This window comes from Spermophilus citellus (assembly GCF_964194105.1).
Source record: "Spermophilus citellus genome assembly, chromosome: 4".
Taxonomy (NCBI): domain Eukaryota; kingdom Metazoa; phylum Chordata; class Mammalia; order Rodentia; family Sciuridae; genus Spermophilus; species Spermophilus citellus.
Genome location: NC_138185.1, coordinates 95388466 through 95400933, shown reverse-complemented (window position 1 = coordinate 95400933; position 12468 = coordinate 95388466). Strand labels below are relative to the sequence as shown.

At 38.9% G+C, this 12468-nt stretch overlaps 1 pseudogene across 1 annotated transcript; it reads right to left on the bottom strand.

Moving 5' to 3' along the window:
* Positions 1 to 11716: 11716 nt before the first annotated feature.
* LOC308648161 (transmembrane protein 254-like) lies at positions 11717 to 12089 on the bottom strand (annotated as a pseudogene). Its single transcript has one exon. The product of its transcript is annotated as a transmembrane protein 254-like (transcript).
* Positions 12090 to 12468: the final 379 nt, after the last annotated feature.

Here is a 12468-nt window from a genome sequence, read left to right as displayed (position 1 = left end):
TTTCCAATAAGGTCACCATTCTCAAAGAGCTCTGCACTCAGCTGGAGCACATCATTTATGTACTAGATCCTGCTATGCCTTCTTTAGCCTAGACACAGCCTCATAGATTCTGGATCTGGTTGCCTTCAGGTGGGAATGCTGACAATGAACACTTATACTGTTACCTCAAGAATATCTCCACAGCCCTACCATGTCTCTTGGTATAGCAGCCTAAGATTTAGAAACCTGGTCCTGACCTCCACAGATAAAAATGTTTCATTACATTGATGATATTCTCAATTCTGAACCTTTCTTAGTTTTCACTGAGGTTGTACCCTTGCTTTTTAGTCATTTTCAAGGGAGAGGATGGGCTGTGAACCCTGACAAAGTACAAGGCCCAGACATACCAGGGAAATTGTTGGGTGTTCTCTGGTTGGTAACACAAAGGTTATAACTCAGGCTGTAATAGATAAATTTCAGGCATTTCTTCTTCCCAATACAGTAAAGCAAAGGAAGAACTTGTGGGGTGACTGGATTACTGGAGGACTTTCTTCCCTCATCTAGCTTAGTTATCACAGCCTCTATATAATTTGTGTAGGATGAATACAGTATAGGGCTGAACTGACTGGCATACTGAGGGTTTAATCAAGCCAAATAGTAAATACAATTTTTGTGACACTAGACACATGGAAACCTGCTAACCATATTATCCATGTCACTGCAGACAGCTCCAGATGGCACTTATGGCAATATATTAAAGGATATAAAACTCCTCATTTGATTTTGGTCACTGTTACCAAAGAGGAGAGAGGAACATGATTACTTTCTGAGAACAATTAACTGAGTGCTACTTATGCTGTCCTTCTGGTCATTGAAGCCCATCACCCAAGAAGTACCAGTTAATGTTGTAACCACATACCCTATTGGTAGATGTCTACAACAAATATTCAAAGCCCCATGATCAGGGGTAGCTCAGATGGGGCGAATCCCTGCCTCAGTGAAGAATAGACAACATTTCTCCTTTTAGCTTAAAACTTCAACAGCTCTTGGACTGGCCACCTATATGACAAAACAGGATGGAATACCAGAAAACATGCCTGTAGTTCCTTCACTGATACAAAAAGGCCAACCTTCAACACTGGAGTCAGCCTGGTAACTTAATGGATCAGCAAAGGGAAATCCCCCAGAGTGGAGAGTTGTAACCTATCACACAGTGACTGAGACTCTGGGGATTGATAAAGAGCAAGGATACAGCAACCAATGGGCTGAAATGCAAGCAGTATGGATAGCACTGCTCAGGAATATGATGGATTAATTCTCTGCACAGAGAGCCGAGCCATGTTCAGAGAACTTGCAATGTAGCTGCCTCAATGGCAATAGTGGATGACTAATTACAGGTCTCTGTGGGTAAAGAGCCATGGGAAAACATCTAGTGTTGTATACAAAGTTGTCACAATGTACCATGTGACTGTACACTGCCCTCTCCAATTTTCATAAAATGTTGAGGCTGACCAAATGGCAAAGTTAAGATGCCTGCGGGAAGTTCCAGCAAAAGAAATTGCCCTTGGGCTATATTATAGAAAAGAATGCAGGTCAAATGACAATGAAGGAATCTGTGATGTGAGAATTGCTCAGAAATATGCCTGACGTTATAGATGCATGCTAAAACTGTCTTGCCTTCTCTCATTACTATCGACAATGAGTGTATGCCATCAAGGGGCACACTTCGGTGGTGGTAGGTAGACTACATTGCCCCCATCTCATTATCAGAAGGTGCCAACTATGCATTGACTTGTGTGGACACAGTCATAGGCTTAATGCAACTCTTTCCCAACAACGACAACAAAAAAAGGCAAATGAAAAAGAAGAACTAATAAGAAATTGATTGTGCTGTGTTCCATCTATGGGACCGTGAGGTAAATGAGAATGAACATGAAACTCAATTCACAGGTGATGAAATACAACATTGGGCTCAAGACCAGGACACATTATCAATTTCCTACCTGCCACACCATCCAACAGAAGCTGTATTAATTGAAAGAATGAATGTACTGTTCATATGAGACTTAAGGACTGAAATCAACAATATGCAGGCTACTATTCTGCCTGAGGAACTGAGTACAATAAATCAGAAAATCAGATATTAGAAAGCTGCAGCTGATTTGATATTATCAGCTCATGGCTGCCCTGGGTCTAAACAAACATTAAACAGCTTCTGACAAACTAAGAAAAAGGGAAGCACCACTGAAAATTTTCTGATACCAACCTGGTGCACAAGTAACAACTTATGGTTCCTGAAGACACCATATTGGATACAAGGAGCATTAGTTGACCACGGATTACACAAGGAAGATTCTGATGATTTGCCTTTGTGGCCCTTTGGGTAGAAGAAAAATGTAGAAATTTACAAGTAAATTCTACTGTGTTGGACATCTGACCCTCCAGATTATAGAGTATAGGATTAAGTATTCCTTAATCCTTGGGTATTATGGTTTGGATATTAGATATCTGGACAAGCCTCAATGCAAGAATGCTAAGAGGTAAAATAATTAGATTATGAGAAATATAACTAATTAGTGGATTAATCCACTAATATGGATTAACTGTGTGGTAGCAGTAGGCAGGTAGGTTGTATCTGAAGGAAGTGGGTTGGTGGGCCCTATATTGGGGTTTATAATTGGGGTAATCAGCTATGTTCTAAGCTGATTTACTCTACTATTCACTTCCTAAATGATGTTCTGCTTCATCTCAGGCTCTGAGATGTAGAGTCCATCTATTCACTGAGAACTCTGAAACTGTGAGATCTAAATAAACTTTTCCTCCTCTATGTTGTTCTTCTTGGGTCTTTTGGCCAATATTATGGCTAACTAAATATTCTGCAACTTTGAGCAAAAATAAATTTTATCCTTTTCTAAGCTGTTTTCATCAGGTGTTTTGTTCACAACAATAACACATTGACCACAATAACACATTGAAACCAGTGTCAGAAGCAAAAAATCAGTTTACCATAGTTATATATTCCAGAGGTGTCTTATTCATTCTATACATGTGAAGTGGAAGCAGATACATTGTATGGTATACCTTTCTAGGCAAGCTTACTATGCAAGCTAATTTACTAGCATAAGATCATATACTAGGCTGTATACTGCCTCACAGAGCTCATTTATCATTACTGGTGACTATGAAACATTTGTAATATTCTCCATAGGTTAACAACAAGTAACCGATTCCTGGACTGGGTAATAAAAATTGCACATTATGCCAACTGGATGGACTACTGGATTTGCTCAGTACTGCCAGTGAGTAATCATAAGGACTTCCCTGTGTAGGAAAACCTGAAAATGAGATGGAATTTACTTGAATAAAACAGAACTGGACTAAAAACACCATACCTCTCATGCTTTAATCCATGGGTCTAAACAAATTAATGTTATTTTCACTACCTACAATGCTTACTGATTGGTCCTTGTTCTTTATATTCTGTTAAAAGGATACAGATGCAATGTGCTGCAGAGTCCTGTCTCAAGAGCTTCATGAAAGACATAAGCTGGTATGAGATTATGAGGGACATTAAATGGCTTCTGACAAACTAAGGAAAGAATTATTGGGATAAACACTGCTTACAGCCTTGGAAAGCTTGCAGTAATACAAGGACAACTCTAAAGAATATTATAAGGAAGGAAATCTGAGAGAAGAAGCTGGCCATTTTCCTTATCTGTTATCTTTTGAAGAGGATCTAAACAAAGTAATCCTGGTTGTAAAGTAAAGAATGTACTAATACATTCTTAGGAAGTCCTTCTGCTCAGTAGGCATGCAATCTATCCTGTATATATTCACCACTGCTTGTAAAAGCAATGCAACTCTCCACTGCATTCCAGCCTGTCTCCACTGAGGGTGGGTGATAAAATGGTCAAATCTTCTCCACTGAGTCCTCCAAGTTCTTTCTTTGGTATTGGTAAACCTTAAAATGATGCATTTGCAGGACTGGGGCTGAATGTAGCATCATGGAGGCTTCTAACAAGATTTCAAAGAAAGGCCTGGGAGACTCAGCAATGTTTGTCAGAGTTAAGGTAATAAGTGAACCAGTTAGAGTGAAGCTGAAGCTGCACTGGAGACCCCAAGAAGTTATAGATGCCAGGAACATGTAATATCTAATGAAAAAACTGCAAGCAGTGAGTAAAGCCAGATCATGACAAAGTACATGATAGTTGCAACCAGAAAGGCTGTTAGGGCTGTTAGCCTATGGGGTATCCCAGTCCAACAGCTGAAAGAACTACTGGAAGGTGGTGGAGAGTATAGAGAGGTGCAGCACATTCTGGAAAATAAGGTCACATGGCAAGATACCTGATGGACTATATCATATCCCTCACTCCTCCTACATCTCTCTCTTTATCTCTACTTCTTGGCTGCCTTGAACTGACTGCTTTCTTACTGCTTTCCTCCAGCAAACACATGCTATCATGTTTTGCCTTACCTCAAGCTCCAAACAATGGAATTTGTCACCCATGGATGAAACATCCAAAACCATGAGTCACAATAAACTTTCCCTTCTTTACATCATTCTTATCAGGAAGTTTGGTATGAATGATAGCAATCAAGTGCTGACTAATACTGTCATCAACAAAGTCAGAGACAGCATTCACAGGATTCTTGTGGAGGATCCTGCCACCACCTTGCATGCAATTAAGGCATCCCTTATAGTAGAACCAGTATGGGAGCTACATAAAACAGAAGATAGGGTCTTATTAAGTCATAACTCTTATTGCATTCTAGCAGGAATGAGAATGGGAATTCTGAAAACAGAAATGTGTCTATAAAACACAAGAGTATTTTCATTAGCCTGACAAGAATTCCTCGGAATTTAGGGAAAGAATTTATCAGGCCTTTTCTTATTACTCCGATGTATATCCAGAAAGACTGGACAATTTAAATATGATAAATGAGACTTTCATTGGACAGAGCGCTCCAGATATTTGAATGAAATTATAAAAGAAAGATGATACCCTTTCAAATGAGTTCCTATCAACCAATAGATATTATGTTTTTCAACAAAAAACAGTGCCTGAAGCAAGTGCCAAACACCAAGCACCTGCATCAAGCCTGGGCTTTGAAGAAAAAGGAAGATATGATACAGAAACAAGGCAAGCACATCCAAGGTAAAAACCACTGTACTTAATACAGCAAGATGTCCAAAGATGTAGGAGGTCTACTCCCCAGATGTTAAGGAAGAAAGAAAGGTCAGATGAGAACTTAGGAGACCTGAGTCTCCTAAACATTTTACCCAGCTAATCCAAATTTCCCCACAGGAGCTCCGGTACAATTGACAATTGGAAATAAATGGTTGCTTTCTTTGAACAGAGGTGCTACTTATTCACTATTAATTACTAAAATAGGGAGGAAAAACCTAAGATCTTAACCATGTTCATGAGGGTATTACTGAAGCTCAAGACAGCTCCTTGTTCCAACCACTGGAATATCAGGTGTGAGGTATAACACTAAAACACCATTTCCTATATATGCCAGAGTAATCAGTATACTTCTCAGGCTGTGAATTTTTGTGCAGCCTAAATGTCCAAGTAAACTTCTCTCCAGGACAACTTTTTGGATATAGAAGTTTATCTGGAATGTTCCTAATATTTAGAGATGATGCTTCTGGGAAAGAAACAATATGTTCAATAAAAGTTGCCTCTAAAAGTCTGCAAAAAGTTAAACCTAAAGTCTAGTTATGCCAAGAAGGACTAAGAACATATCGCCTACATGAATTGAACTAAAAATGGAGCATGCATTCTGAAATTTAAAACATAATTTACTAAAAATGGAAGCTCAAAAGGGCAACCAGCAGCTTTCCAAATAAATTTAAAGCACAATTTAATTTGACCCTGCCAGTCACCCTAAAACACACCAATCTTCCAATTAAATGTGTGATTACGTGATTCTGATGAATACAGATTTATTCATGGCTTGCAGGCTATAAAAGATATTGTTCAGGACTTCCACCAAGAATTAACTATCTAGCTCCTACTCTTTATTGACTAATGTTCCAAAATCATATGAATGCTTCTCAGAACTGAATTTAAAAGATGCCTTCTTCTGCACATTCCTGGTAACAACCTCGGCTCTTGTTTGCTTTTGAGTGGCAGCATCCTGATACATAGGAAGGGTAGCAATACTGCAGAAAAGTGATCCCTCAGGGACTTAAAATCTTTCCTACTTAATTTCTGGAACCTGTAGCGAGGGATTAAGCCATCTGAAATTCACCCAATGACCTCTATTACAATGTGTGGATGATTTGTTGATGGCTAGTTCTACCAATGAGTTATGCTTCAGTAACACCATTAAAATTCTCAAACACTTAGCATGTCATGGATGAAAAGTATCCCTGAGAAAGGGTCAAATATGTAAATGAAAATATATGCATATGGATTTTACTATATCAAAAGGCCAGAGAGAATTATTACCAATGGTAAAGGAGCCAGAGAGAATTTTTACCAAGGTAATTTGTTAAGAGACCCTCACTACCCATCAACAATCGTGGGGTTTTCTGGAAATGGCAGGTGTATGTTGAACATGGATATAAAATTTTAGCCTTAAGCTGGGAATGGTGGTGCACATCTGTAATCCCAGCAACATGGGAATGTGATATAGGAGAATTGCAAGTTCAAAGACACCCTCAGCAATTTAGAAAGGCTATAAGCAACTTAGCAAAGTCCTGTTTCAAAATAAAATATAAAAAGGGCTAAGAATGTGGCTCAGTGTTTAAGTGTCCCTGGGTAAAAATCCTTAGTCCAAAGAAAAGCATTTTTTGGCCTTACAGCTAAGCCTCTAAATGACACTCTGAAAGGAACAGATTCTGAAACTCTAGAATGATTTCCTAAATTCCAATAGACTTTCAACCCTAAAAAAGAATCAAAATTTATATATACATGTAAAACAAGGTTACTCAAAATTTGGAATCAACCCAGTATCCAGTGGCATATATTAAAAGTAATTATATCAGACTATTAAAGAAAGTCTTTTTTGTGTGTGGGAAGTTACATTCCATGTATGAACTGTTACAAAACATTGAAAAGTCCACACTAGGGAAACCCATCACCATCTATGCTCCTCATCATGTGCTAACTGTGATAAATGAAGAGGAGGCTGTTGGATAATACTGGAAGGACAGGAAGATATCACATCATTCTCCTGGACTATCCTATTTTAAAACCACACACCCTGCATACCCAGTAACACAGAAATAGCACAACATGATTGTCTGCAGGTCATCTGGAAGGTTTTTTCAAGCAGCCATATTTAGTAGCTCAACCTCTAGAAAACCCAGACACAGAGCTATTCACTGATCTTAGCAACTTCATGGAACAGGACAAGAGGTATGCATTCATTTTTCTTTAAAACTGGCAGGAGTGAAACTAGGAATCCATCACGCAAGATAAAATGAGCTCTACCATTGAGGAGTCAAACAGGACAAAGAAGATTAGTGACCTCTCTTGCTGATCTACAGATGATCTTAAGCTGATATTTAAGAGAGAGAGAGAAAAAAAAAACACAGAAAATTCTACCAAAATGATAGTGATCCTTGGGATAGGAAGAGTTTTAACTATCTTTGCTATGCTTATAATTCAGCTCCCAGAGAACTAAATTCCATCTTATATGGGTTCCAATATTATGAAGAAAATATACTGAAGGATGCTTGTTAGGTCCACAGTTTATCATCCATTTCAAGAAGTTCAGTGTTGCCTTGGAGGATATTTCCCTCAAAGAGCAATAATTGGAATAGGATGCAACATTTTATTAAAAAACAAACAAAAAATACTGAATACTAACTAATAATAACTCTTACCACAATTTGAATATAAATGATTGACCTATAATGAACACTTCTCAAAAACCAGGCCATGGGAAAAATTACTCCTTTCACAAGACCCTATTCCAGATATAGTCCCTAACCAAACCTAAGTTAAAAGAAATCAAGGATAAAATATTTGAAAGTGTTACCTACCAATCAAAGATGTAAGGATGGGTGTTTCTAGATTTGGGATGAATATCTATGCTTTATACCAACTTCAGACCCACTGAGTCAAAATGTTCCTCTCGGTTGAGACCAAAGAAATCATTCATATGACCAATGACTAATTATCTATAATGTCTGGGATAAATTTCAGAACAAAATTGCCACCACATTATAATTTTAAAGGAAAATGACTGGCTTGCAATACACTGGACATGGAGACTGGGAATGAGATGCCTGGCACCAATAGGAATTCAATGGTTACATGGGTCCCACCTTTGCCTATAGGTTCCCCCAAGATAGCTGAAAAACCAGTATGGTGTATCAGTGGGTCCAGGGATAGTGCATGAAGACATTAAGTGGGATTGATAATATTTCAAATCTCTGCTGTAGGTCGACATTGATCTGTGTTTTACTGGTATGATCATCAGGCAGTGAACAGAAATTTTAAATGACTTAATAACTTAAAATTTTCAGAACATAAAGGTATCCAAAATTGGCAACAAAAATACAGTACCCAAAAATAATCACTGTAATCAAGAAACATTAATTCAGGAAAATTTCATTTGCTTACTACAAACACTTAACCCTGAATAATCCACCTAAAAGAAGCTTAAGTAAACAACTAGTGGCATAGCTAGAATGTAAGAAATTGCATGTGATAAAGAATAAATTCAAAACAAATGTTGTCCTCTGAGACACAAGAGATAATCATGAGGTCTGAATGAGAATATAAAAAATGTGTAAGAGGACATGCAGGAACAGGTGAATATGTATGTGTGTGTGATACTGAAATGTCTCCTCAAGACCTCCTCTGTGCTGCCTATCACTCATTGCTAGAGCTTACCTGACATAACCTCCTGCCTACCTCCCCTTGTCATTTAACTGTGATCACTTCTCTTGGGTCAATAGAAAAATTGCTGCACATGCAGAGTGGCAGTTGTGTACTCTTTGTTTCTTCATTCCAGAGTAACATGGTGCTTAATATAATAAGCTCTGGAAGGAAAATTATTGTGTTAAATAAACCCCTTAATAAAAGTCAATTATTCTGCACAAAACATAATGAATAATTTTTAAAAAGAATGCTCAAAACTGATACATGCACATAAGGAAATTAATCTCAAGAAATGCTATTAAATTATTCACTATTAACTCAATAATTATTACCATTAATATTAATTAATTTTCAAAGTATGATCTAGAGTATTGAATAACTATCAGGGGAACAAAAAACTCCAAATTCACAAATCACAGAATATAATTTGGGGGTGGATCAGAAACCTAGACCTAAATTTTATAACAATGTGATACAGCATTAAGTGTATAAATTAGCAAAATAAATTCAAAACTTTGTGGTAGGGTAAAAATTATTAACCTGAAAGTACAAAGAAGTAACCACATAAAAGAATAATTATCAAACATACCCATTGTGAGCAAAAATGTAAACAGACTGAAGTAAACTGAAGATTCTCCCTTTTCTTTCTTGTAGGGCTTTTGCTGACATTTATAATTGAACCATGGGACAAAGTGACAGTTTTCTCTAAGTACAAGATGTATCATTTGTATCAACTGCAAAAATGCTTTTCATTCACGTAATAAAAGCTTTTAAAACTGAGACAGATAGTTTTATAATTTTGATTTTTTATACAATACTGGGGATTGAATTTAGGGTATTCTATCACCGAATTATATTCCCAATCTTTTTTCTATTTTTAAAAAATATTTTAGTTATACATAGACACAATATCTATCTTTCTTTATTTTATTTATTTATTTATTATTTTGGTGAGACAGTCACAGCATTTTATTTGAGTTGGTCCACTTCATTCAATCATCTGCCACATTGTTCTGGGCACACAAGTATTACTGTCATTATTAATTTCATTTGAAGACAGCTATGCTTTAAAAAAAATCTGGATTGGATCTCCATGATCCTTAACTCCTGGTAATTTTTTTTTCTTTACTCAAAAGTTACCCCTACTCCAAGAGAAAGATCAGGAAAGACCGAGATATATTTGCAAAAAAAAATATCTCCAATAAAAACAATTCATAGCTCATGATCTCTCATGGGGGCTTTCTTTTTGGGGAGAGTTGTTTCTCATAAATGTTTGCTAATACAATAACTTGCCCAAGGTGCCGAGGGCCATTGCCAAGTAGGATTGACGCATCGAAATTTCCTTGCCAGCGTACCCCATGTTAAATGGACTTGCTTTGGAATTTCGCTGTGACATTGCATGTGTGTTTGAGAAAGGTGACCCTGCTCAAGGACGAGGGTGGATCCAGGTTTAGGGTGTATCCTTCAGGTTTTAGGAAGTATCCCGTTTTAAGACAATTTGGGTTTAGGGCAGTTCCAGGTTTAAGGTTATTGCTGCTGGGAATAGGGCGTATCCTGCTGCCTGAGTTCCCGTTGAGTTCTCATGGAATTGAGAAAGTATTTGGGATGTGAATTTGGGGCAGAACTTGGATTTCCCCAGAACGTGTTTGTATAGGGCCGGTGTGAGTTCGGGAATAAAGAATTGCTGTTTGAATCTACAAGGTGTGTGGTGGCTTGTGATTCTGTGCCCAGCCAAGACTGCAGCACAAGGAATCACAAAGGGAAATAAGGAATAGTCCCCAGAGAACAAGCAGATGTTCTCCAGGGAAGAGACCCTAATGGCTCCTAAGGGTGATGGTGCCATTCTGCCAAGTTAAAGGGACAGAGATAGGGGACCTCCCTCCCCAAAGGCCAGTAGTAATAAAGTACATTCAGGTTAATCAGGGAGGTAGTAACCAGCTGGAAAACCCAGAGGTTAGGATCTCTAGAGAGGAATGTGGTGTGACTGAGTAAACTAGGGCTGGATGAAGAAAGTGTCAGACAGCAGGAGAGTGGGGAACAATCTACGTTTCCCCAGAGGACCCACAGAAAGGTGGCACTACTACTGAGGCATCCGTGCTGTTCTGTGAGATGAGGGTACACAGAATGAATGATACAGAACAAGTGGAAAATGAAGTGCTTCCCTCCTTTGTCAACAACACTGGAGGAGAACCACTGCTGATGCACAAATGGGAACAGGTGCCATGGGGAATAGGAAAGCTGCCTGAGTTGTGGCCCTGAGTTGAAGGGGCAATCTAGCAGTGGTCATCAGACTCTGCCTACCACAGAACACTGTGTCCCTGGGGCCGTGAGCAGGGAAGGATCACTGCTTGCTGGCAGCATCAGGGAAACGGTGCCCTGGTCCTCTGCTCTTGGTTCTCAGCAGGTCCTTTGGGCCTTTACACAATTGCTTAGTTGAGGAGATAAGATCCTGCCTCACAAATGTCTAAAAAATGTATTTTGGAAGTGTTATTTCATTTTTTTCAGAAAGGTGAAAAAAAATTTGAAGAGATGTTTTACTCAGAAACAGAGAGCTCAGGCTCACCAGCAAGCAAATCTAGTACTCGCTTCAGCCCTAAAGACAAAGAGGGACCAGAACAGCCAAGGGCCTCAGAGAGGGAAGCTGCAAGTCTGTTGTCATTCAAATTTTCTGCAGAACTTGGAAAGCCAGAATTTTTTCTTCTTTCTTTCTCAGGTAACAACTACTCTACTCAAGCTCAACCAGAGCATATGTAAGAAAAATGAACATTGAGAGGGTCTTAAATATCTTTGTAGAACAGATACTTTTAGAATGTAGAAAGATCATCAAGTAAACATAGCACCCCCCAAAAGAGATTCTGAATGTAAAAGTGGAGAGAAAATTTTCACTATCTCCTTTAACTGTGTTTTTGGCGCTTTGGCCTGTAAGCAATCAAGATGGAGAGAGACACTATCCCAAAGAGGAAAGTCTGCAGGAACCAGAGTAGTTGAGCCCAACTGTCTGATTCCTTTATACTTGCACAATACCATGGCATATAAGGACTCTCTCACATGAATCATCCAGGCAAGCCAATACCCATTATGCAGGAGGGTGTGATGGTGGTTCACCAAACACTGAGTGAAGTAGCCCAGGGGTCCAAGTCTCTGATAAGGGACACTCTGAGACCAGAGGACAACACACGAGTTATCGCCAAAGGAGAGGGTGATGACTGTGAACCAGAGCAGACTGCCCCTCTGGAAGTAGGCTGCATCACCTGCTATGGTCGCCATCATTGCAGCATCTTCAGGGGAATGAGCAGCCACACAGTTCCGCACGGGGGTGGGAGCTGGGTCCCACCTGGGCTGGGTGAGGGAGAGGTGTGCGCCACCACACGGGGTGAAGACAGAAATCCTCTTTATTTTTATGTGGTGCTAGAACCAAACCCAGAGCCTCACACATGGAAGGCAAATGTCTACCACAGAGCTATAGCCCCAGCTCCATCATTTCCTATTTTTTTAAGTTGAGACAGGGTTTAACTTGACAATGAGAACTTGAACTTTTGACCTTCTTATCTCTCCACCAAGTTGCTGAAATTATAGACATGTACAACAATGCCCAGATAACTTAGTTTTATCTCAAATCTTATGAAAATAACCATTTTTAGCTTAT